Source organism: Nuphar pumila, chromosome 3, assembly GCF_984573655.1.
Source record: "Nuphar pumila chromosome 3, dmNupPumi1.hap1.1, whole genome shotgun sequence".
NCBI lineage: Eukaryota > Viridiplantae > Streptophyta > Magnoliopsida > Nymphaeales > Nymphaeaceae > Nuphar > Nuphar pumila.
The window spans coordinates 130,892,498-130,918,558 of record NC_143251.1 but is presented as its reverse complement, the minus strand read 5'-3'; the positions used below and the strand labels follow the sequence as shown (position 1 = coordinate 130,918,558).

The 26,061-nt window shown below is 41.2% G+C and overlaps 1 long non-coding RNA gene across 1 annotated transcript in view; it reads right to left on the bottom strand.

Annotated features, from left to right (window-relative positions):
* Positions 1 to 5,220: 5,220 nt before the first annotated feature.
* LOC149843833 (uncharacterized) overlaps positions 5,221 to 26,061 on the bottom strand; it is a 50,758-nt gene continuing 29,917 nt past the window's right edge. Inside the window, exon 4 of the long non-coding RNA XR_016431167.1 lies at positions 5,221 to 5,717. This is a non-coding gene — a long non-coding RNA (uncharacterized LOC149843833). The remainder of the gene's footprint in view (positions 5,718 to 26,061) is intronic.

Here is a 26,061-nt window from a genome sequence, read left to right as displayed (position 1 = left end):
AAAAAAAAGTTGTCTCAATAATCTGGACTTTGGTTATGAAACATGCATGATGGTGTTAAGTCTGTCAATGCAAAATTGACAGGAGTATAGGTTTAGCAATTCTTTTATTTTTTTATTTGATAGTCCAAGGAAAAAAAACCTTCATCTCTGAGCGCTTATTGGCTGGCCTCCGGTTGATAAAATCCTTAAGGTCCCGGATGCCCACCAAGGAGTACACCCAGTTTCGACCTTGCGGCAAGGGATGCCACCCGTGAGTTCAACAAATCTTGTCTACATGCCAATTCAGTCGCTCAGTGAGAGTATCATGATCTATGTGATAGGATTACTCCAATTTATTTTGTTGTCCTGCCTCTCTATATACTGTTGCTAAAGGGAAGCTACTTGAAAATGGCGTGCTCGGTGTTCTTTTATAAACATGTAATGAAAAACTACCTAAAAATGGTGTCCCGTGTCCTTTTAAGGGTGTCCATGTGACATAGGCCACAATTGGCTTTGTATCAATAGATATCACCATCCATATATAAAACTTAGTGCATTTACATTGATATTGGATCTCGTAGTAGTTCCAATGGCCTTGCAACTAACCAAGACTAGGCCAACTTGGACAAGGTGGGAAAGCTTGGATCTAGTATCATAGTATCATGAGCCAGCTTGAGTCTCTTCTTTAAAGAAAAGGGCGCAGCAATGAGTCCGTTTAGCCAACAAGACTTGCCATGTTCAACTAGATGGCAACCCAATTAAGGCTCTGTTTGGGAGCCTTGAATTGGTTATCGCCAGTGCTGTCGTCATCTCTGCTGTTTGGGAGTTGTGGTGTTGGCAAAACACTTTATTGAAAATGGAGTTGACAGCTCCAACACCACATTTCAATACCATTGGCAAGAATATCTTGTTTTGCAAGTGCACCATCAGAGTACCGCATTTTGGCAAAACCATATTTTAGCAATACATGGAAAGCGTGCTTCTATCTCAATGCAAGGCTCAACCAACAAGGGGCTCAGCTTGTTTGGCAGGAGCAATTAATGCACATTGTGTTAGGACGTTGCAAGATCATATAATTGGTTCGGGTCGGCCTAACCTCAGCTTTCTCTGTCGAAAAAAAAAAAAGGATACAAGACAGAGCTAAGTAGGCGTTGAGGATGGCAGTGGATCAGGGCCGGGGCATGGTTCAAGGTCTTCACCCCCGCCCCCATCTCAAAATTCTGCCCTTCATCTCCTCCTCCATCCCCGCACGGGTTTTGATTTTAACCTCCATTCTCGACTTCATCTTCGTTTCATGTCCTCCATCCCCAGTTCAAACGGAGGCGAGGCAGGGCTCCGTTTCCCCCTCGTCCACCGCCATCCTTAAAGAGTATTTTAGCATTTTAGGGACAGGATAAAGCTTAAGTCCATCCCCGCTTCGATCCCTCACGGGTTTTGATTAGGGGTGGCAAAACCTTACACGACCCGCCAACCCGACTCTTAAGCGTGTTCGGGTTGGGCAAAAACAAACCCGTTTAATAAACGGGTTGACCCGCCTAACCCATTTATTAAACGGGTCGGGTTCGTGTTAGGGGTATGCCAACCCGGCTGACCCGTTTAATAAACGGGTAAGGCGGGCAGGTCAACCCGCCAACCCGTTTACCCGACCCAACCAGTTTATTAAGTGGGTTGGCGGGTCGTGTCGGGTTACCGGTTTAATAAACGGGTCGGGTTCATGTTTGCCACAGCCGACCCGTTTAATAAACGGGTCGGGTTGAGGTATGCTGACCCACCAACCCGACCTGCGAACCCGACCCGACCCACCAACCCAACCCGATTGTCACCGTTTTGATTTTAACTTCCATCCCCGCCTTCATCCCCGTTTCATGTCATCCATCCCTGGTCCAAACAGGGCGAGGCGTGTGCTTGGTGTGGGCATTCTCGTCATTTGGTCAAGAGATATAGGTGCAGCCGAGTGAGCAAGTGTTTTAGCCGTGCTGACTCAGCTGAACCTGAAAAGATTAAAGGTAAAGATTGAGAATCTTCATAGTTCCTTTTTCATTAAAAGCAGCACCACTTCTCTTCTTTGTTTTGCGTGGAAATTGTTCATTGCTAAAATATTGCATTTTTTCGCACATATAAAAGCTAGAATCAAAACACTCCATTTCTTTTTAAAGCATATACTCAAACCAATTGTTATACACCATCGCATGATCGAAAATGACGTATTTTTAGATAAAAGAAAAAAATCAAAGGCATTTCATAAAGTCAACAAGGATATTTCTGCAATTTTGACTTGAAAAGTACACATGATTTCTTTTACTACGAATAAATAGTTACATATTTGCAAAATTACCATAAATTTTTAATGTGTTTTTATCATTTGAAATCAATTGAATGCCTCTCTCTCTCTCTCTCTCTCTCTTCTTTTGAGGATCACGATGCGATCAAGGATCAATCCTAAAATCCAAGATTCTTGTAACAGTAAATCTGTTGATACTCCTTAAAAAAACTGGTTTTGGATTGTAACAAATGTAAACATTTGAGGCAAGATTATATGCCTCTATTTAAAGTAGTTAATGGAGAAGGGAGACTCTGGCATGTGAGGTCTTCTTATTTTGGTGGACGTAGATTCTTATTGAAATTGAACCACATTAACCCTTGTGTATTCATATTTTCTTACCATGTTTTCTTGTGTAAGTTTTCAGAATTTTCTTATATATATATATGGTTAATCTAATATTTAACATAAGAAAAATTCAACTTTATAAAAATGATTTAAACACCTTTAAAATAATAGCACTTTGAAAAATGCAAGGTTACTTTTTTTAGGTGGAAAAGGTAACTTTGATAGCTTTAATTGGTGAGCTCCAAAAGGGCTTGGGTGTCGGAGACCCCACCCGGGGTTTACCTTGCAGTAAGGCTATTAGGGTCGGGTTTGGATCTACCCGAATATTATTGGTGTTGACACTTTTCATGCCCATAAAGGGAATTCAGGTTCAGGTAAGGTACCTGATACAAACTGGACCCGTTGACAACCCTCCCATTAAGTGACCCGGATTTCGAAGGTTTCTTTTCTTAAAAAAAACACAGTTGAAACGAGGATACCAACGAGCCCAAAGCAGACTGTGCAAACGTATTAGCTCAATAAGTGTAACAATAGATGACATGAAATATTTTAAATATGAAAGCTTTACACATCAGCCATCTGTTTTTTTTTCAACTTTGCTGATGAAAATTGCACACACGTTCAATACAAGCTGCAACTTCCAATTTTTCCACCGTCTATTTATTGCCTGCCCAGGCCACATTTTTGGTGGACTAATTAAAGCTTGCAATGACTTTATCCAAAAGAAAACCTATGATTCATCAAATTCTCATTAAGGATGACCCGTGGATCAGCTCAGGGTACCTCTACCGCATCAGCAACACCATAATTGTATTGCTTGTATCCCAGATGGGTCCCACAAATTTTTTAAGAGCCGTTGATGCTGTAAATGATTGGCAACAACAGCATCAAGAATGGACGGTGGTCTGTTGCCCATTCATCACATGGATGAACGGCATCAAAGGGATCCCCGTTAGGAGGGACTCTCACCTGATCTCCGCTGTCCGCAGATCACTAGTACAAAATTTTCAGTGTTCCTACCACTGCAGGGATCGGCCGCATGGCCAGTAGGGTGGTTGTGAGGGTGCTGAGATGAAGGTGCCGGATCGCACACGGGTGCATAGTTTTCAGATGTGGGTCACATAAGACAGGGTGGTCGTGGAGCTCCACCCAGGGTTTTTCTCCCTTCAGCAAAGGTTCTTCGTCTAAAAAAGAAAAAAAAAAAACATTTCCCATATTTTTGCTTGAGACCACACATCATATTCTGAAATCAAGCCAAAACCACCAAATGTTCACGTGTATCCATACCCCCCAAACGTTCCATCGTTTAATCTGATCTCAAACCATGAACCAAGTTATGCAACACATGGCAGCACTTGGCTAATGGCTTGATTTCTGTTTAACATTCTCGCGAGTAAGTGATAAAACTGGAAAGAGTATCAAACCATTGGGGTCGAATGAGATGGCTGGATAGGTTATACTATTGTTAACTGGTTCTAACCCTAAGAGGCCCACGCGTTTGGCTATTCAGGAAAACACAAGACAACCCCACCATTTACAAGTGGGGTGTCCACAGGTCAGGTTTGGTTAGGACCCAAGTTAAACCAGACTCGTACCTGATTTGAGATGTTGGTACCAGGTCCGGACACAAGTCCAATTGAACCCACCATAAGAGAAACCATATCCGAATTTTATAAGGATGGTATGAACTAAAACCAATAAAATAATACATTTTATCCTTTTTACATAAAAAAATTGCAGATCTTAATAGGGTCGGGCCCGGGTCTGGTATGAAATTTCACAAACCATACCCAGCACCTTATGTTAATCGGACCCTTCAGGTCCAACCCATATTCTAATTGGGCCTTCTTATTTATCACCAAACCTTGGCCCTATAGGGTTTGGTAGGCGTCGGTCCGGATCAAACCTAACCCATTGTCACCCCTACTAACAGGTGCAAAGCTATCACGCAATCACCATCTTACAAGATGATTGAGAAAGTGAGAACCGAGTTTTTGTCTTTTTGCTTTTTTCACTTTTATAAAAAGCAGCTGTGGACGATTCCCTCACGGAGAGTTTTCCACTGCTTTGTCTGCCACAAACCATCTAAATTATCCTATGATATATGAAGAATTTCGAAAGAAAAAACCCAACTCACACACTCTCTCTCTCTCTCTTTCGGCTCTCTCTCTTTCTCTCTCATATGATTGATTCATGGATTCAATCCCCTTGAGATGAGAAAGAGGAATGATGAAGGAAAACCGACGGGAGTCGGCGGGAGATTAGGTGGGGTCTTGACTTTGAAAGAAATCTTTATGGCTAAGGTTAGGATTGGGTGCAGCAAGCATACCTTCACGCTTCAAATATAAAAAGTAGTAAGCACAAATATTTTATAAATAAGAGATGTGATTATCTTCCCTCATTTATTGTGGTCGGCCTCTAAAGGCAAGGTGTGCGGGTCTGCTATCAGATATGGATCAGGTCCCCCCAGGACAAAAGAGAGAGAGAGAGAGCATTTATTTTATAATTTATTAGAGTTTCAAGTTTTTTTTAATATTCCCAGGTCTTATACCAAAAAACAAGAAATAAATGAATCAAATAAGTGAAAAATATAAGAGAAAGGAACAACAATGATAGCATTAGGTGAAGAAAATGAGACATTTCTTCTTCTCTTTGTATGCATCTGCCTGTAAATTGAACATATACTATGATATACTCAGTTTGGTCAATAAACCTCGATAACTTCAATTCACATGCTCCAAAAGAGTGAGGCGGTTTTGGGCTGTATGAGTCTACACTCTAAAGTCTAGACCCCCCCAACCGGCAGGACTAATTCATGTGAGACTTTGCAGTTATTCTATGTTCTGGACTGAAAACTAGGTAGGTTTTAACTTTTTTTCTTTTTTCTTTTCTGTTCTCTCGTCCTTTTTGTGTTAAGGTCAAGCTACATACGTTACAAATAAAGAATAGAAAAAGTAAAGGCGTGACCTTAGCATTCTGACATGGGAATATGAGCAGCTACGAAAGGTACCTCTTGCACTGAAATTATTCCCCACCAGTCACCACCTTCAAGAACTAAAGCTACTTCCCTGTCTCTTTTCCAGCTTTCTCACTTGATCTTTTCTCTGCAGCTTCTTTTCTTTTCTGTTGCCTGCACTAAACGTAAACAACGATTAAGAAGGCTGGTTGCAACCAAGCTGATAGTCTAAACTACTCTCTGCTATTAATTACGCTACTAATGTCCCCAATGGTAGCACAAAAACGTAGATCAGTGAATTAGAAACCAGTTCCACGCTCAACTTTTAGTAACAAGAAAATTGGACCAAGCCCTTCACAAATCATATCCAGTTTCATATAGTTCTGCAGGCAAACACAAATGACGAAAAAGGTAAAATAAGGTGAAAGAATTGAACTTAAATGTCGGAATCCAATCCACAAATTTCATACATTTAAGGATAAAGGATCAAAAATCATATCCTGAGTCTGCCAACAAGCAATGTGATAAAAAATTTAGAAACCCCACTTTCTGTCCACAGCTATTACAATAATTAGTTGTTCAGTATTTTGCATTAGGCAAACATACAAAAACTGTACAAAATTCTGCAGGGCATGTCAGAAGAGAAAACCCACAAACCCTCATGATGAAGAACCTTAAAAAAGTTCCATGTTCAGCTGATGCCCTTCATCAGCTGACATTTGTGTATGCCTCAATGATGTGATCAATCACCTCCCACTATGCGCAAATCAATGGTGGGTACCATCACCCACCTATAATGTTTCCTAAACTTTGATTAAGATAGCAATTAGTATTTTACTCAAATTGCCTAGCACATAGTTTCTCTACTCCCAAATTCATATACCACACATTTTCTAATAATGGTTCACGATCTTGGCTCTGTGGCTGAGTTGGATGGGGCATTTGAAATTGATTAGGCAGCGGAACTGAGGATGATTGATCAACGCAAATGGTGTGAATTGCTGAAAGCGTTGGGTGTTGAAGCATTCATTGCTAAAGGACTTGTATTATATTGTTAAATGATTTGGTTTATGCTATAAATTGCAGAAAATTAGTTCCAAATGCTACGACACAGAGGGAGGTCTAAGCAGAACTCCTCGTGTTCCAGCTATAAAAAATGACTAAACACTTGGACCAGGGAAAGATCCATAGTTTTCAAACCTTGATCTCTTCCTGAGCTCTTCTATGTAATTGATTATGACACATTACAGTTCATATTGATCAGGGGCATCAGGTGTCACCTTTATATGTTGATCTAAGGCCAAATTAGACCTCACTTTATACTCGAGCTAGCACAGCACCTCAAAACCAATATATGGGCTGCAACCTGTTACCATAGTCACAAACATCTCGCGATGATAGTGAAATGAAATGGGGATCTTCGAAACACGAGCTTAGATTAACAAGGGCAAGTGTCAAGAATGACACTAAAGCATAACCCTTAAAAAGGGTATAACTGGAAACAAAATAAAAATAAAAATGTATTCTTTATTGATATGAAAAACCAATTGCTTAAGAAGCATTGGAATAAAATACAAGAGGGGCTGCACCCCTTTATATACACAGCTGAAAGAGGACCCAATAGAGCTGTTGGGCACAGTCCAACAGCTCTATTTAGAGCTGTTGGAATGTGTCAGTCCAACAGCTCTATTGCTAGTCAAGTCTGGACAGGACTTGACTAGCAACAGTCATTCTAGTTCAAACTGAACTAGATGACATAAAGACAAAAAATAAAAATAAAAGAAAAAAATTACAGAAATGAAAAATGTATTTATATATATATAATAATATAATATTATTATATATACATATATGTACAATTTTACATTTTAACACTCCCCCTCAAACTTACGGTACAATGAGCGAAAGTTTGTCTAAGAGAAAGTGAAATCGGGGAGCAGCGAGAGGCTTTATAAAGAAGTCTGCTAACTGATATTCTGAAGTGACATATGGCAGATCAATTATCCCGTGTAGATATTCCTCTCTGACGTAGTGACAATCCATTTCAATGTGTTTGGTGCGTCCGTGGAATGTTCTGTTACTGGCAATGTAGATCGCACTTTTGTTGTCACAACACATTTGTGAAGCCTTTGTTGCTTCAGCTCCCATGTCAGCAAGTAGTCGTCGGAGCCAAACTACTTCCATGGTCGTGGTTGCCATGGCTCTGTATTCAGCTTCGGTGGATGAGAGAGATACCTTCTGTTGCTTTTTACACCTCCACGAGATTAATGATTTCCCTAAAAAGACACAAAAGCCAGTGGTTGAGTGTCTGTTATTAGGATCACCTCCCCAATCAGCATCAGTATATGCAATTAAATCAAGAGAAGAGGAAGATAAGAAAAGTCCTCGTGAAAGAGAGGACTTGATGTATCTGATAATACGCATGACTGCTCCCATATGAACAGAAGTAGGAGCATGTTGAAATTGACTTGCTGTATGAACAGCATGTGCTATATCTGATCTGGTAATGGATAGATAGGAAAGTGCCCCGACAAGCTGTCTGTAAGGAGTAGGGTCTGCAAGAAGTTCTCCATCATCAATCTTCATTTTAACATTAACAACTTATGGAGTGTCAACTTTCTTATCATCAGTAATACCAGACCTGAAAACAATATCAAAAGCAAATTTAGTCTGAGATAATAAATATCCTCTAGGAGAATAAGCAACTTCAATGCCTAAAAAATATCTCAACAAGCCCAAATCAATCATTTCAAAATGAGATTTAAGAAGTGTTTTGATTGTTTCAACTTCCTGTTTATCGCTTCCGGTGATGATCATATCATCCACATAGAGAAAAAGCACAATGATCCCTGCATTAGAATTCTTAATAAACAAAGCAGTGTCAGTTAAACAGAATTGAAAACCAATATCAATCATAACACGACTAAACCTATCATACCAAGCTTTTGGTGCTTGTTTAAGTCCATAAAGAGCTTTTTCTAAGCGAAGGACTTTACCCTTAGGAATACTTAGACCAGGAGGGGGTTCCATATATACTTCTTCAACTAGCTTTCCATTTAAAAAAGCATTTTTGACATCCATTTGAAAAATAGACCATTTTTTGATAGAAGCTAAGGCAATTAAGGTTCGGACAGTAGTCATACGAGCCACCAGAGCAAAGGTTTCTTCATAATCAATCCCGTATTCTTGGGCATAACCTTTGGCTACTAAACGGGCTTTATATCTTTCAAGAGTACCATCACTCTTGGTTTTAATTTTATAAACCCATCGACATCCTATAGTTTTCTTCCCTGGAGGAAGATCTTGAATATTCCATGTAGAAGCCTTTTCAAGTGCATCTAATTCAACTTTAATGGCTTCTATCCATTTGATATCATTTTTTTCTTGAAAATATGTGGATGGTTCTTCATATGAGTGAATTAATGCAATAACTGCCCTATATATGGGTGAGAAAGACTCGTATGATACAAACTTTCCTGGAGGCCTCGAGATTCGGGATGATTGTCTAGCTGGAATGTTAGAATATTTCTCAAGTGCACATGGAGGATTAGACTCTTGTCGCCTGGAATATTGAATACTAGTATCTCTATTAACTTCTTCATTTTCAACATTAAGATCAATAATTCTTTGATCATCATCAAAGTTACAGTCAAGGTCATATTCATCAGATGTTGATGTTAGATCTAGCAAAAAGGAGTACTCAGTGACGTCTTTTAATTTTCTAAAATCAAAGAAGCTCTCTTTTTCAAGAAAGGAAACATTTCTAGACACATATAGTTTATTATTTTTGAAGTCAAAACATCTATAACCTTTCTGGTTTTCAGCATATCCTAAAAAGGCACAGGGAATCGCACGAGGGGAAAGTTTATCATTTTTGTCAGTAAATATGAAACATTTGCACCCAAATATTCTTAGTCTAGAGTAGTCTGGAGAAATATTCATAAGTTTTTCAATGGGAGTGATATTTTGTAACGAAGAAGATGGCATCCTATTAATGAGATAGGTGGCAGTTAAGGCAGCTTCTGCCCAAAAGTCTTTCGGGACTTGATTTGCTATTAATAAAGTCCTAGTGGTTTCTATAATATGACGATGTTTTCGTTCTGCCAGTTCATTTTGTTGAGGTGTATAAGGACAAGATCTTTGATGTGTGATGCCATGCAATTTAAGATAATTTTGAAAATCTGTGGATAAAAACTCTCCCCCTGAATCTGTGCGAAAAATAGTAATATCATTTTGAAACTTGTTTTTAACCATATTATGAAAAGTTTGAAAGTATGAAAATACTTCAGACTTATGTTTAAGAAAGTACATCCACGTATGTCGAGAGAAATCATCGACAAAAATTACATAGTAAACAAATCCTCCTTTAGAAATTACTGGTGCAGGACCCCAAACATCCGAGTGTATTAATTCAAGTGGTCTTGAAGAGAAAAAGGTTCTATTCTGAAATGGTAATCTTTTCATTTTGCCGAGAATACAATCTTTACAATCAAATGATTCAGAGTTACAAAATTTCCCTAGATTTGGAAAATGTTGGATTTTGGCTATATGTGGGTGACCAAGTCTCTTATGCCACAGTTCCAACTCTATTTTTTGAATATTATAACAAAAAGCTTTCTTCGGCATTTCCAAAAAATCCATGTAATAGAGTCCCCCTTCTCTATGGCCTTCCCCAATCAGCTTGCCTGACTGGCGATCCTGTACCCAACAACCATGAGAAGAAAAAGAAATATTACACCCATAATCAGAAATTTGAGATACAGATAAAAGATTTAAATTTAATTTGAGAACATGTCTAATTTCTGGAATAAAAAATATTTTTGTTTTATAAATTTTTTCAAAATTTCCTATTCCTTCTATTTCAAGAGAAGTCCCATCAGCAGTAAAGACCTTTGACACACTTGTTTTATTTTTAACACATTTGGATAGACTTTGATTATTTGGGGTCATATGAAAAGATGCACCAGAGTCAAGAAGCCAAGAAATTTTACCTAGATCAGAAAAAGATGAGGCTGCTGCGCCAGTTGAAGCTTCAGATGAGGAAGAGGCACCTTTGATGAGAGGCTGAAGAATCTCCATTAGTTGGGCCAAGGAAACTGGTGCATCTTGATCCTTAGGCTCCGATCCAACAATTGCAGCTCTTTTTTCTCTCAGCTCCTTAAGTTTGGGACATTGTGGCCTGTAGTGTCCCGGTTCATGACAGTGATGACAAATAACTTTCTTCTTATCATAGTCACCATTTTGTCGGTTAAAGTGAGGAGGCCTATATGATCGAACATGATTCTCTGGTCTAGACACGGCTAAAACGGAATCATCTTCAATTTTTAAAGAACCTTTCCGGAGACGATTTTCTTCCATTGTTAACTCTTCAATAGTTTCAACAATAGAAGGAATTTTTCCCCGGTGAAGTAGGGCCGATTTAGTGGTTTCAAATTCCGGCCTTAATCCAGTGATAAACTGGTAAAAATGTTCAGCATCGAGTTGTTTCTGACGAAGCTCGATGTCTTCGGCACAATGCCACTTTGGTTCTAAAAGGGAAAGTTCTTCCCAAAGTTCGGACAACCCATTGTAATATTCACGAATAGTTTTGTCTCCTTGTGTCATCATTCGAACTTTTTCTTGAAGGTTGCACACGTGTGCAATATCTTTAAGGGAATACATATTCTTAAGGTATTCCCATGCCTTATCGGCATGATCAAATTTGGCAAGACTTGAACATTTTTTAATGTCAACGCTATTGATAAGCCATGACATTATCTTCGCATGAGATATTCTCCATTCTTTCCATTTCTTCTCGTATGAGGCAATAGCCTTGATTTTCTTTTCTTCCAATAGAGGGACCTCTTTATCTCCCTCCTTTTTAGTAAGAGATAGCTTAGGTTCTGAATCGGAACCATCCACAATCCCCCATAAGCCTTTTCCCCATATATGGTGCTTCATGATTGAAGCCCATGTTACATAGTTCGTATCGCTTAGTTTCATAGGCATGATGGTGACTTTATCATTGTCATCCATCGATTACAAGGAGAGAAAGAATAGGGATAGAAGAGAAACAAGAAGGAAAATGAAAAAGAAAGAAAAAAAAATAATACAACAAGATGTGAAATCTTCTCCAATGAAGTGATAAAACACTTCTCTTCAAGTGGCGAACACTTTTGCAAACGGGCACGGAAACCGAGGCAGCTTTTCCTCAAGATTTAGTACTTCCGCGGCTCTGATACCATGAAATGAAATGGGGATCTTCGAAACACGAGCTTAGATTAACAAGGGCAAGTGTCAAGAATGACACTAAAGCATAACCCTTAAAAAGGGTATAACTGGAAACAAAATAAAAATAAAAATGTATTCTTTATTGATATGAAAAACCAATTGCTTAAGAAGGATTGGAATAAAATACAAGAGGGGCTGCACCCCTTTATATACACAGCTGAAAGAGGACCCAATAGAGCTGTTGGGCACAGTCCAACAGCTCTATTTAGAGCTGTTGGAATGTGTCAGTCCAACAGCTCTATTGCTAGTCAAGTCTGGACAGGACTTGACTAGCAACAGTCATTCTAGTTCAAACTAAACTAGATGACATAAAGACAAAAAATAAAAATAAAAGAAAAAAATTACAGAAATGAAAAATGTATTTATATATATATATAATAATATAATATTATTATATATACATATATGTACAATTTTACATTTTAACAGATAGTCCTCATAAAGATCATGAGATCATCAGTAAGAAGACTAATAGTCACATAACATTTCATAATGCAACACTAATTTTTTGAGTGACCTGCTAGATTCTTGGCTTGTAATCATCCTCTCCTTGAATAAACTGAGGCAGAATAAGATCAAATCCATACACAACAATTTTGAGTAACCTATGGATTCAAAAGTCTAAGATCCATAAAGAAGGCTTCATGATGGATGGGCATAGGAATAGCTTTTTTGGATTAGCAAGCTGGGGTTAGGCAGACCCCTACCAGTCACATCGAGCATTCAACATAAAATTACATCACAAAGGGAAACCAATCTGGGGTTTTGTCCATCCAACTCCTATCCTGACCAAGAGTCCCAAGCTCCTCAAGGTGCACCGGCGTATAAATGCACTCCTTTGGGGTCCAAAGACATTTGATCTGTTTAAAGTTTAAACTTGAAGAAAAAATCCAAGACATTAATATCAATCACATGACGATTGATTCTGCTCTATAACACATTATTTAACACTGGCACAACATCCTTCAGAGTGCTCTCCACAATGACACTGAACATTCATGTCTTCTAGAATTAACTTCCACCAGAACCATTCTTGTGTAGATATATCATCTTGCCGAGAAATCCACCCCAACTTCAAGTTCAAACCAGAGTTACCGGAAGCGCGTTTCGCCTAGGAAGCACCAGTTTTTTTTGGGAAGCACGCTTCCCCCCTTTTTCATTTTTTGTATTTTTATTTTTATTTTTTCGCTTCCCCTCGCTTCCTAGGTCGCTTCCGAGACGATTCTTGATTCGCTTTTAAGTCGTCCCACGCTTCCGGCTTCTTAAAAGTTTGAAAGTGTCACGCTTCCCGCTTCCGCTTCCCGTATCGCTTCCCGCTCCTGCTTCCTCGACTGGCAACCGTGGTTCAAACCTTTCTCATCCCTCAAGGTATACCCCACTCACAAATAGTGATGGAACTAAGGGTGGGCAACGGGCTAACCCGCTAATGGACCAGGCCGATCAGGTCTAAAGCCAGGTTTGGGCTGGCCAGTTGAGAAAAACCCCAGCCCGCGGCCCGCCCATTAGGCTCGTGGGCCTGATCGAGCCGTCCCATGTTGGCCCGCAGCCCAGCCTATGTCGGACCGGTTTGGTCCGGGCCTGACTTTTGGCCCAGCCCATTGCTCACTTCTATATGGAACCTACTAAACATCGATAGTTTGACCCACCCATGAGGAAGGGGTATCCATCTATTAGCATAAGTCCAACGAAGACAAACCGGATGCAAAGAGCCACGCATTAAGGGCAGCAAATGCTCACAAATTTGATTTAAAATAGTTACCACTCAAATCTCCACCTTTGCTTCTCCATCATCAAACACCACTTTATTCCGAGACTCCCAGGTGAACCACACCACCAATTGAAACGTCAGAATCCAACATTTCCCAATGAGTTTGTCAAGCAATCTGATCTGAGCTCAGTTTTGAAGTGATTCTTCCAGATTCTCCTTAGATTTCCAGCGGACACCAAAAATACTGGACACCTGCTTCCACACTTCTCAGGCAATCGAACAATGTAGAAATAAATGATCATGGGTCTCTTCATCCTAGAAACATAAGCTGCATATGTCTGCCATCTGAAATCCAAATTTTTGCAGCTTATCCAATGTAAGAAGCCTTTTGTCCAGCACTATTCTCAAGGAATAAGCAGCTCTCGGAAAATGATTTGATGCCCAGATGAGGCGATGCATAGGATATGCCTGGGCTGGATCTCAAACAATATCCCACGCCATTTTGGAATTGAACTCCTCTCCTGTAGTCCACTAAAGCTGATCTCTCCTATGATCAGCAACTCGCCATCTCGAAACCACCTGCAGAACATGAGTAACTAACTGTTAAAGATGGCGTGTTATGGTTCTGGATTTACATTCGGTCCAGATCCATACTTTAGTTTCTAATTTGCACATGTGCATATACTTGTATTTTGTATTTATAATCAGGGACATTATCGTCCATAGTATTTTTGTAAAACACTGTATATAAACACAGCTTCTCTAGGTCACGATATTGACCTATTCTGTGCAGCAACCTCCTGTCTTTCTCTTCCCCTTTCTTTGCTGAAGGTTGACGTGGCTGGAAATACAAAGTCTTTCATGGTATCAGAGCAAGTTGAACCGATCCATGCTCACTAAGGTTGGCTTCGTATGACTTCTCTCCCTTCTTCTGTTCATCCTTTTCATTTTCTTTTTTTCCCTTCTGTTTTACGTCAGATCTGGGCTTTCTCCATATTCTCTCGTATTCAGATTTGTATTTCAGACCTGCATCCAGTCTAAGACAGATCTGATCATATCAGATCTGGTATTGTCTTCTTTTCTGATCTTATACTTAAATCACGTCAAACCTCTAATCGTTCTTCTTACCCTAATCCTTTTTCTTGTTCACACAAAACCAGATCACGTCAAACTGATCTGTTCTCTCTTCTATCCTCTAATCGTTCTTCTTACCCTAATCCTTTTTCTTGTTCTCACAATACCAGATCACGTCAAACTGATATGTTCTCTCTTCTATTGCCTTAATCGGCCAAATATCCTTTCTTCTAAAAATCGTTTCGTTAAGTATACCTTTCTTCCAACACTATTTTCGTTATTCGCTCCTAATCTCTTAATTTTTTTTTCAGACTACTGTATTTCACAACAGAAGTTTTGCATCTCATTGTTGTTGGATCGATAATTTTAATTTTTTTTTTACAAAAGACGTCATGTCTTTGGAATCTCGTAATCCATTGTTCTGAAATACTGAGCATCATAAGGACCTGTGATGTGGTTCTGGTACATAACTAGAACTAAATTTTCAAAAAAAAAAAGGCATGGGATCCATCCTCCAACCGCATTGAAAAGTTTGCAATCCATAATTGAAAAATATGGATTTGTCCTCTACTTATTCTGGTCTTTCCTCTAGCTTTCTTAGTAAACTTGTATCTGAAAAACTCAACCATTCAAATTTCTTGATTTGGAAAAGACAAATAATTTCCTTTATACGAAGCCAAGATCTTTCTGGGCATCTAGATGGATCAACTCCAGCCCATCTTCAATTTATCACACAAGAAATACAGGATGATAAAGGGATTGTTTCATCTCGAATTATTCAAAATCCTGACTTCACAGCTTGGAAGCACTAGTCGCATACATCACTTCTACTTTGTCACAGGAAATACTAATTGCAATTCCATATGATTGTTCAGCCGCTTAACTATAGAATATGTTGGCTCAAACTTATTATCAAATGTCAGAAGCAAAAGTTTTATATCTCAAGCGAGAATTTCAGTCATTAAAGAAGGGAACCCTGTCTGTTATGGAATATCTGAACAAGGTAAAAAGCATCACAGATGAGTTGGCTCTTGTTGGATGTGTGATCTCAGAGAGAGAGAGATAAGGTACAACTTTTAAGCGGACTGAGAGCAGACTATCATGTTCTTGTCACATCCCTCACATGCTTGCCTGTTTTACCCAGTTTTGAAGATTTACGGGCTAAACTTTTACATTATGAGATCAGTTTGAAAAACCTTTTTGATGATGATGGTGGGCAACTTGACTCACAAAATGTTTTGGTTACTGGTCTGGTTTATGGACAAGGTCGTGGTGGAGGAAATAAACATTGTGGAGGTAGAGCTCGAGGACGATATGGTGGATAATGGGAGAAGTGGATTGCTTCCTACCCCAAACATGCCTCTTAATTCTCATGCAGGAAATTCAAGAAATATTCTCACATGCTTCCTCTGTCAAAAAAGGGGGCACATTAAAGTTGATTGTTGGTTCAACCCTTAAAATAAAGGCAAGAATTATATTATTCAATCAAAAAGGCAGCCTGATGAGAGTAAATTTCGTGGAGATGATGTGCAACAACTTTTATTGGCAACTCTTTCAAAGATGACAATAGCACAAAATGACCAGGGTATTAAAATAGAGCATGCATATGGATCTAGATCCAAATCCATACGCACGTCAATAAAACACGCACAGTGTTGTTTCATTAATGGCATTTCTGTAATATCGTCTCATTGTAAAATTGCTTTTACTTTATAACGATTAGGGCTTGGAGGTCGTGCGTACTTGAGCCACCCCAACCATTGTGCCTCTCTCTCTCTCTCTCTCTCTCTCTCTCTCTCTCTCTCTCTCTCTCTATATATATATATATATATATATATATATATATATTGTTTTCTGTGTAGATTGGACTGTGGTAGAGACTTCTCAAGACATCTCATATGGTATTAAAACTCAGGTTGCGGAACCCTACCAGAGAATCATTTAACGAGATCTTCGTTTCCTGTCATATTGTCTTTTAAATCCCTGTCGGTAAAACTTCTAGTCCTCTTCCCCTTCGCTTATTCTTCATATTGTTCATCATCTTCATATTCGTCCAGATCTCTATCACTATATCTATCGGGACCCCTCATTGCTTTATAACTCTCTGAACCTAATGATCTCAAAGCATGCATAGTGCAGACCCCAATACCTGCAGACCTCAAAGCACCACGTGCAACCCTCAATACTCTTTTCCTTAAACCTCTGTCATAAATCCCCCTTTTTTCTTTTGTTGTACGTCATTATCGTTCCTCTATTCTGATTTCTTTAATTTAATGCTATCTGTCTTTTGTCCCTAAGTCAATAAGTTATATCATATAATCCTCAAGCAATCTAAGTTGTGATTTTCTACTTAATATACAACTTGCACTAGTCTAAATCGTTTCCTTTGTATTCCATATTTTTTTATATTGTTGGACGTTCATATTCGTTTTTTTTTATATTGCTGTCGTAGTCCAGCATTCACTATTATATCATTCCCGAACTTGTATTTGTGTGCTTTTCAATCAGCAGTAAAATCAGTTTTGTGCTTATCTGTGTTACATTCTCAACTCTAAAAAAAAAAGTTTCCTTTCAAGCATTGGTTGTGCAAGTACATGTTTTATTGAAGCTCTGCTGATTGATTAAGTGATCTCAAATCAGTTCGTTTCTTTCCTCCTGCCTTGTTTGCTTATTCGTTGTTTCATCGATATGGATTCCTCTCGTCTTCTGGTCCCTCTGCAAATGTAACGACCCCAACTCATCCCCTTTGAAAATGCGGAATTTTTTTTTTCCTAGAACAGTGCGGAAAACTTCCCAGAGACCCGGGGTCCTCACAGTTCCAATTCCAACTGGATAGCCACAAACCACAAAGGAACTTGCAATTAACATCCATAACTAACCATTACCTTTATTCATGAATGAAAAACTAATCTCAAAAATAAAGTGTCTGACTCAAGTAACTACTGATGACAATAAGCAAATAACAAAAACACTAAATAAAAAAAAACAAAACAAAGAGCCACTCTGTCCACATAGAAGACTGTCAAAACTCGTTGTGACTCTCACGCCCTCGCAGTAGCTGTCGACTTCACTGATCACCTGCTTCTGCGAAAAACCAACGAAGTAGGGTGTCAGAATCGAAATCCTGAGCACAGCTACTTCTTAATGAAACAAGTGAGATAAAGAATAAAGATGAGATATCATGCAACAATTAATGGAAATACATACAAGACAGTTTATAGCAATTGAGAATTTAATCATGCAACAATCATAATTGCTAAGCACGCAAAGACAGTAAAGCAGTAGCATCTACTAAAATTTCAGCATGCAACAAGAATTTAACATTCAACATCTACCCTCATGTACTGAGTAAGGAAACCATTAAAGTATGCATGATCTAATGCATAACAGGAAAAATGCATGTCTTTTATGCAATGCATGAATCATTTTATTATCTTTCATTTAAGTCTTTTGTTTCCTTATGCATGCCCTATTAAACGCATACAACTTTAAGTTTCTCTTTTTAATTACCGTTGCCCGCGGATACACCAAACGGGTACAAACCCCGAGGTTAAGTTAGGTTCCCAGGGTAGCTTAGCACACAATTTATATTTTATTACTGGGTTCCAACTTAGCCCTCGACCGAATCACCTTCGGAACATTAGACCTCCACATCTAATGTCGGGGACACAAGGGACACCCCACGCCCACAAGTCCCACTTCCTTGGTACCAAAAACAACAGCTGTGTCAAACACACCACTCCCAGGTAAAGTGGCGGACTCTCCCTAAAACCGTGGCCAGGAGAAGGAACCTCAATATCGGGTTCAGGGGACCAAAATTAAGCACACGGAGTTTTGTATCCTCACAGTCTCCCCAAGACCGGATTTCTAAGATCCCCATTCTCCGGATGGGTGATCCCAGAAGGTATATTACACTGTGCTTTATAATTCTTTTATTTAAATTTAATTTCTTAAGTTTTGCAACATCATATGCAAAAAGAAAGATAAAAGCTCGCATCTACCTCGCGAGAGCCATCATAGGACTCCGGCCTGTGGAAACATATAGAACAGTGCAATAAAACTGAAATATTAATAAGGCATGATCTTTGCAATGCATTGAAATGAGTAAGGGAAACATTTCCACAACTCGGGTTTACCAAACCCGCGATGATTCATTTGATCACCGGAGCACTAATGCACGAATCACAATCATATGTAAAGTATGCAATGGTATTAACATGTCTGCAAAGTGTAGTCATATATGTAACAAATTAACCAATTGATAATGAACATGAAATATGACATTCCCATATGCAAATTAAACTGCCCATGTTATGCCCCTTTTCCCCGTGCATATGCATAGTATGCAAGCATCTTTGTGCAATCATTACTACATATACCTTTAACCATGATTTGTGTTGAGATGGGCAAAGAAGCATTCATATATTTATGTATGTGCAACAACACATGTCAAATCCATCGATGTGTAAGTACTCAAAACAAACTTTATCATGGAGTAATGTGTAAACATGTTCCAACAGATATGGAAATCAAAATTTCAAGTACATGACTCATTCTTAAAGTTTATCGTGCTTCAAGAGACTAAAAATTCTAAACTTTACTAATCACACAACAGGCTCTGTTTTCTTAATTTAACACACTCATGTTACTAGCATGTTACCGTATCCACATGAGAAAAATTTTGTATTTAACAGCCCAACCCATCCGACCCTGTCGGCTGGGTCTGACAGAATATCCACAGGCCCAGCTTGGGCCTATGTATGCTGTCAAAAAGTCCCACCTGTACAGAAAATTTCCTGTATAAAGTATACCCAAAAATTTTCTCAAGGCCAAGGCCCAGGCCAGCACCCACTGACTGGGTCGACTGGGCCTGCCCCAGCCCTGCCAAAACCATCCACTCACCCAGCCAAACACTTGGCTGGGCCTGTCGGTTCGGCCAGCAGCTGGCAGTCAGCCGAGAGCCACTCAGCTGGCTGCCAGCCAGCCAAACCAACAGCCGATACTTCACAAAAACAGATTTCAAAGTTTTTGTTGTTTTATTTTTTTGTTATATTTATTTTTTTGTTGAAAGGACAATGCCCAGCCCAGCCGACCCTGTCGGTTGGGTCCACCAGCATGTGCACAGGCCCAGTTCGGGCCTGTGTATGCTGTCAAAAAGAACAGCATACCTGTTACAAGAAAACTAAATTTTTTTTTTTTCAAATGTTTTTGTTGCAACCCTGCCCAGCCCAGCCGACCTTGTTGGCTGGGCTTAACAGCATATACACAGGCCCAGTGTGGGCCTGTGTATGCTGTCAACAATCAACAGCATAAAAAAATTTATTTAAGCACAACTGCCTACTAAAAAATATCATGTGTTCCTTTTTTTTTTAACAAGGGAACACCCAGCCCAGCCGACCCTGTCGGCTGGGTCCAAAAGCATACACACAGGTCCAGTTTGGACCTGTGTAGGCTGTCAAAGGTGACAGCAAAACCCACCCCACAAAAACTGGATTTTTTTTTTTAGAACACACACCTGCCCCAGCCGACCCTGTCGGCTGGGTCCAACAGCATGTACACAGGTCCAGTTTGGACCTGTGTATGCTGTCAACAACAGCAGCACCACTTATTTTGCAAAAACTGAATTTTTTTTTTTTTTTTTTAAAAGATACCCAGCCCAGCCGACCCTGTCGGCTGGGTCCAAAATATGTACACAGGTCCAGATTGGACCTGTGCATGCTGTCAAAAACAGCAGCAAAACACCTCTTTTGAGAAATCTGCCCCCTAGTATGTCATATATATGTATCTATATATATATTTCTCTAAAACAGCAAAAATACAGCCTATACGAAACGGGATAATGGTGAAAATCGAGGTTCACTGTTCCTCTATGGATTTCCATCAAAAGAAGCATGGAAAATCCAATCTTTACCCTATTTCTCATTTGTTTCAAGAAGTACCCGTACCTTTTTGGAAAAAGAAAAGAATAGAGGCTATGGGGGCGTGTGGCTGAGCTCCAATGCTTCCAACCTCCTCTTCTACCTCCTTCACTCCTCTTTGCTTTCTCTCTCTCTCTCTCTCTCTCTCTCTCTCTCTCTCTTTCTCTCTCCTATTTTTTTTCTCTCCAGCCAAAAGAAAGGAAAAGGGCTGCCGCCCCCCTTCCTTCTCCTATTTAATGCTGGAAACTCATTAGTGAGTTTCCAGATTTGGGTCTCCCACATTAGGGAGTTTCCAAATTCTAGACTCCTTCCCTAATGTACATTTGGTTGACTATTTGACCTCCTAATCCTAAAAGGTATGGAATCCTCAATACCCTTTTTTAATTAGGGAAGAGGGCTAACCCTAAACCCTCTTAACTCTATTCCCGAAATTAATAAAAATCATTAATTTAATAAATACAATTTTTTGAATTTACTTATTAATGGGTACTCAAAAGTTCCCAAAATTGGTCATGTTGACCCTGGAGACTTTTTATATAATAATAACCCCAATTTAAAACTCCCAGCTGAATTTAAAGTCATAAAAATGTTAAGCTTGGATTTTGGATCGGATCCGGATCCAAGATCCAAACCCATACTCATACAAGATTTGGATTAAGACTTATATCCATTCCAGATTTTTGTAGGACCTAACTAGGACCCAAATCCATAAAAATTTGGATCCTATACCTTGGATTCAATCCGATCCAATTTCGGATCCGTCCCAACAAACTGCTAAAATTTTAGAAAAACGTGATTTCTGGGCCAACCGGAACTCGGATTTGAAAAAGTAAAATTCTATTGCACTCAGAATTTCGAGACGCATCCAACGATATATTACATGAATATCAAATTCCGAATTTCGCTCGAAAATAACCCGAACTTCGCTTGAATTTAAAGGTTGAATTTAAAACTCTTTGCCACACATCGATTGGCTTGTCTAGACCCTGATGATGAGACTTGGGTCAAACCCAAACTCTAAGACCTTGGTCTAAACTCAAGCCTCAAACGATTTTCTTACCAGACTTAGCCAAATTTCAAAGTTTTTCATGAAGTGACTAAGGTCTGAAAACACGAGATCTTACATCCCTACCCCCTTAAAAGAATTTCGTCCTCGAAATTAGAACGTACCAAATAAAAGAGGATAGTGTTGACGCATATCCGCCTCAGGCTCCCAAGTGCATTCATCTAGCCCATGATGCTGCCAACGCACCTTTACAAATGGAATCGTCCTACTGCGCAGTACCCTTTTCTGGCGTTCCACAATCTCTATCGGCTTCTCGTCCGTTGTTAAGTCAGGTTGTACCTCGATTGCCTCATAGTGAATTACGTGTGAGGGGTCAGGCACGTACTTTCTCAACATCGAGACATGAAAAATATCGTGAATCTGCGAAAACTGAGGAAGGGCTACTCGATACGCAGTCTCTCCGACACGTCCAAGGACTTCGAAGGGTCCCACATACCTGGGACTCAACTTGCCTTTCTTCCCAAACCGGAAGATACTTTTCGTAGGCGAGATTCGAACAAACACGTGATCGCCTACCTCAAAACTGAGCTCTCTACGCCGCTGATCGGCATAACTCTTTTGCCTACTTTGAGCTGCAATCAACCTTTGTCGAATTAAACGTACCTGATCCGCATAGTGCTGGACGATTTCTGGAGACTCTACTGCTCTCACTCCAACCTCATCCCAACAAACCGGTGATCTACACGGTCGGCCATACAGTGCTTCATACGGGGCCATGCCAATACTAGCATGAAAGCTATTGTTATAAGAAAACTCTGCAAGCTTCACATGTTTGTCCCAATCACCGGCCCAATCCAGAGCGCACGCTCTCAACATGTCCTCGAGCGTCTGAATTGTCCGCTCTGACTGCCCGTCTGTCTGCGGATGGAAAGCAGTACTAAACTTCAAGGTAGTGCCAAGGGCTTTCTGAAGCTGTCGCCAAAATCGAGATGTGAACCTCGGATCTCGATCGGACACTATCGAACGAGGCACTCCGTGAAGCCTAACAATCTCCTCTACGTAGAGATCGGCCAAGCTCTCCAAGCTTTGACTAATCCTGATCGGAAGAAAATGAGCACTCTTTGTCAAACGATCCACAATCACCCATATGGCATCTCGTTGTCGTCGGGTCTTAGGCAACCCTACGATGAAGTCCATCGAGATATCATCCCACTTCCACTCTGGAATCTCAAGAGGCTGCAAAAGTCCACCCGGTCTCTGGTGTTCAATCTTCACTTGCTGGCAAGTAAGACACCGAGATACGAACTCCGCGATGTCCCGTTTCATCCCATTCCACCAGTACGTCCTCTGAAGATCTTTGAACATCTTGGTGGAACCAGGGTGAACGGAATACTTCGACCAGTGAGCTTCACTCATCAGCTCTTCCCGTAATGCTTTAGGAACCCACCATCGGTCTCCGAACATAATGGTTCCGCTCTCCTCCCGGCGAAACTGCGCTTCTGGTTTCTGAGCACTATCGCACAACTTCTCAAAGTCCGGATCTTCTGATTGGAGTTCCTCGATTCGGTCTATGATCTCTGGTCGTGCCTGCATCCCGGCACAAAGGATGCGCTCGGAGTCATCAGAAAAAGGTTGCCATTGTACGAACTCCTCGACCAGATCCCAACTGCGTCCAATCAAGCTAGCTGCTGTGACTGACGCCTTCCTACTAAGCGCATCAGCCACCACATTCGCCTTACCCGGATGGTAAGCGATGGAGAAGTCGTAATCCTTTAAGAATTCCAACCACCGACGTTGCCTCAAATTCAGGTCCCTCTGGGTGAAGATATATTTGAGGCTCTTGTGGTCAGACATGACCTCAAACGTTTCTCCATAAAGGTAGTGACGCCAAATCTTCAGCGCGTACACTACTGCCGCTAACTCCAAGTCGTGTGTGGGATAATTCTTCTCATGCACCTTTAGCTGTCGAGAAGCGTATGCTATGACATTTCCATGTTGCATAAGAACACAACCCAGTCCAGTCCCTGACGCATCACTATATACCACAAAATCACCCGCCCCGGAAGGCAATGTCAACACCGGCGCTGTGGTCAACCTCTTTTTTAACTCTTGGAAACTGTCTTCGCAGCGAGAGGACCATTCGAACTTCACTCCTTTCTGCAACAACCGAGTCATCGGAGCCGCTATACGCGAGAAATCTTGAATGAATCGACGATAATAACCCTCCAATCCCAAGAAACTCCTAATGTTTGTCACCGTCTTCGGTTGTTCCCATGACAAAACGGCTTCCACCTTTGCTGGATCAACCTCTACACCTCTCTCGGATATCACGTGACCAAGAAACATCACCCTATCGATCCAAAACTCACACTTTGAGAATTTAGCATAAAGCTGATGTTCTCTCAGTGTCTGCAGCACGAGTCGCAAATGCTCTCGGTGATCTTCCACACTCTCCGAATATATCAGAATGTCATCTATGAACACGATGACAAAAGAATCCAGCCACAACTTGAAAACCCGGTTCATCAGATCCATAAATGCCGCAGGGGCATTTGTAAGTCCAAATGACATCACTAGAAATTCATAATGCCCATATCTGGACCTGAACGTTGTCTTAGGAATATCTTCGGTTTTAATCCTCAGCTGATGATATCCTGAACGAAGATCGATTTTCGAGAACACCTTGGCCCTTCTCAACTGATCAAACAAATCATCGATCCTAGGCAAAGGGTATTTGTTCTTCACCGTCACTTGATTCAACATGCGGTAGTCAATACAAAGTCGCATTGAACCATCCTTCTTCTTAACAAAGAGGACCGGGGCACCCCAAGGGGATACACTCGGTCTAATAAATCCTTTATCAAGAAGCTCCTGCAACTGCTTTTTCAGTTCCCCTAACTCAGCAGGTGCCATGCGATACGGAGCGCGTGAAACTGGTGCTGTACCAGGCACTAGCTCGATCGAGAACTCAATTTCTCGATGCGGAGGCAAACCCGGCAAATCCTCGGGAAAAACATCCGGGAATTCGCGGACAACGTCTAACTGCTCCAAGGACGGCGCCTGACTGTCTTGAGCAGAAACACTGGCCAAGAATACCATGCAACCCTTCTTGTGGTACTTGGAGACCTTCAAAGCTGACACGATCTTCACCCCATCGGTTGGTCTCGTCGAATGGCACAACAATGTCGATAACTTGGGGTGCTCCAAGATTACCTTCCTGCCCCGACACTGGAGGGTCGCATTATGCTTGGACAACCAGTCCATGCCCAAGATGACATCATAGAATGTCATATCCAAAATGACCAAATCGGCCGACAACTCATGGCCTTCTATCACCACGCATACGGACGGAAAATACTTCCCGCAGAAAGAGGATGCACCCATAGGTGACATCACATCAAGAGCCCTTTCGAGGCTAGATGGAACCAAATCAAGCAACTTTGCAAACGAAGAGGAAATAAAGCTGTGTGTTGCACCCGAATCAAACATAACACGTGCAAAGTGTTCGGCGACTAAGAATATACCTTCGATCAGATCAGCCTGATCATCCTGGGAGGTCGCTGTCGCTGCGTAGACCCGTCCATTGGTCTTGCGCTGACCCTGCTGCTGTTGAGGCCTCTGCTGCTGTGGTTGTTGCGGCTGTCCACCCGGAACCGCAGGCTTGTTCGGACAGAAGGGGGCAATGTGCCCTGGCTGTTGGCACTGGTAGCATACCCCCTTAAACGATGGGCAAAAACCTAATGGATGATTCTTGCCACATCTGCGGCATGCCGGTTGGGCCTTCCCCTGTTGTCTCCGCGGCTGAGGTCGGCCCTGTTGCGTGCCCTGCTGTCGCCCGTCCCAGGTCCGCTGCTTCTTCCCGTTCTGCACTCCCCCTCCTGCGGGAGGATTCTTCCTGGTCCCGCCTGAAGAACCTCCTCCGCTGCCACCCTTCTTCTGAAAACCACCTTTGGATCGTTCTCAGTCCTCGGTCAGTACGGTGGACGACTCGATCGCCTCAGCCAGGGTAGAAGGACGACCTCCGAGCACACGAGTCCGTAACCCGTCCTTCAGTCCACGCACGAATCTAGCCGCCCTTGCCTTCTCATTCTTGAAGAGGTTTGGGCTATACTTCTCAAGACTCCGAAACTTAGTAGTGTATTCCACTAGACTCATGGTCCCCTGAGTCAGATCGAGAAACCTTTGTTGCATCTGCTCCTCGGCGTAAGGGGGAAAGTAGGCGTCCAGAAACTCCTCCAAGAACGTCTCCCAAGGAATCTCATCCCAATCAGCAAATTTCACCCTTCGCAGGGTGTCCCACCAGTTCATGGCATCGCCCTTTAAGCGGTAAGTGTCAAAGGGTGTCTTTCTCTCCTCAGGGACAAGTAAGACGTCAAACACCCGCTCAATCTCCTCGACCCATCTCTCGGCAGCCTCCGGGTCTGCTTTTCCTGAAAAGGAAGGCGGGTCCAACTTCAGAAACCTCTCGAACGAAACGCCACCTGCGTTGGGAACGAGGTTGACCGGAGGGTCACGAGTCGCTGCCTGTGCAGCCTGTGCTGC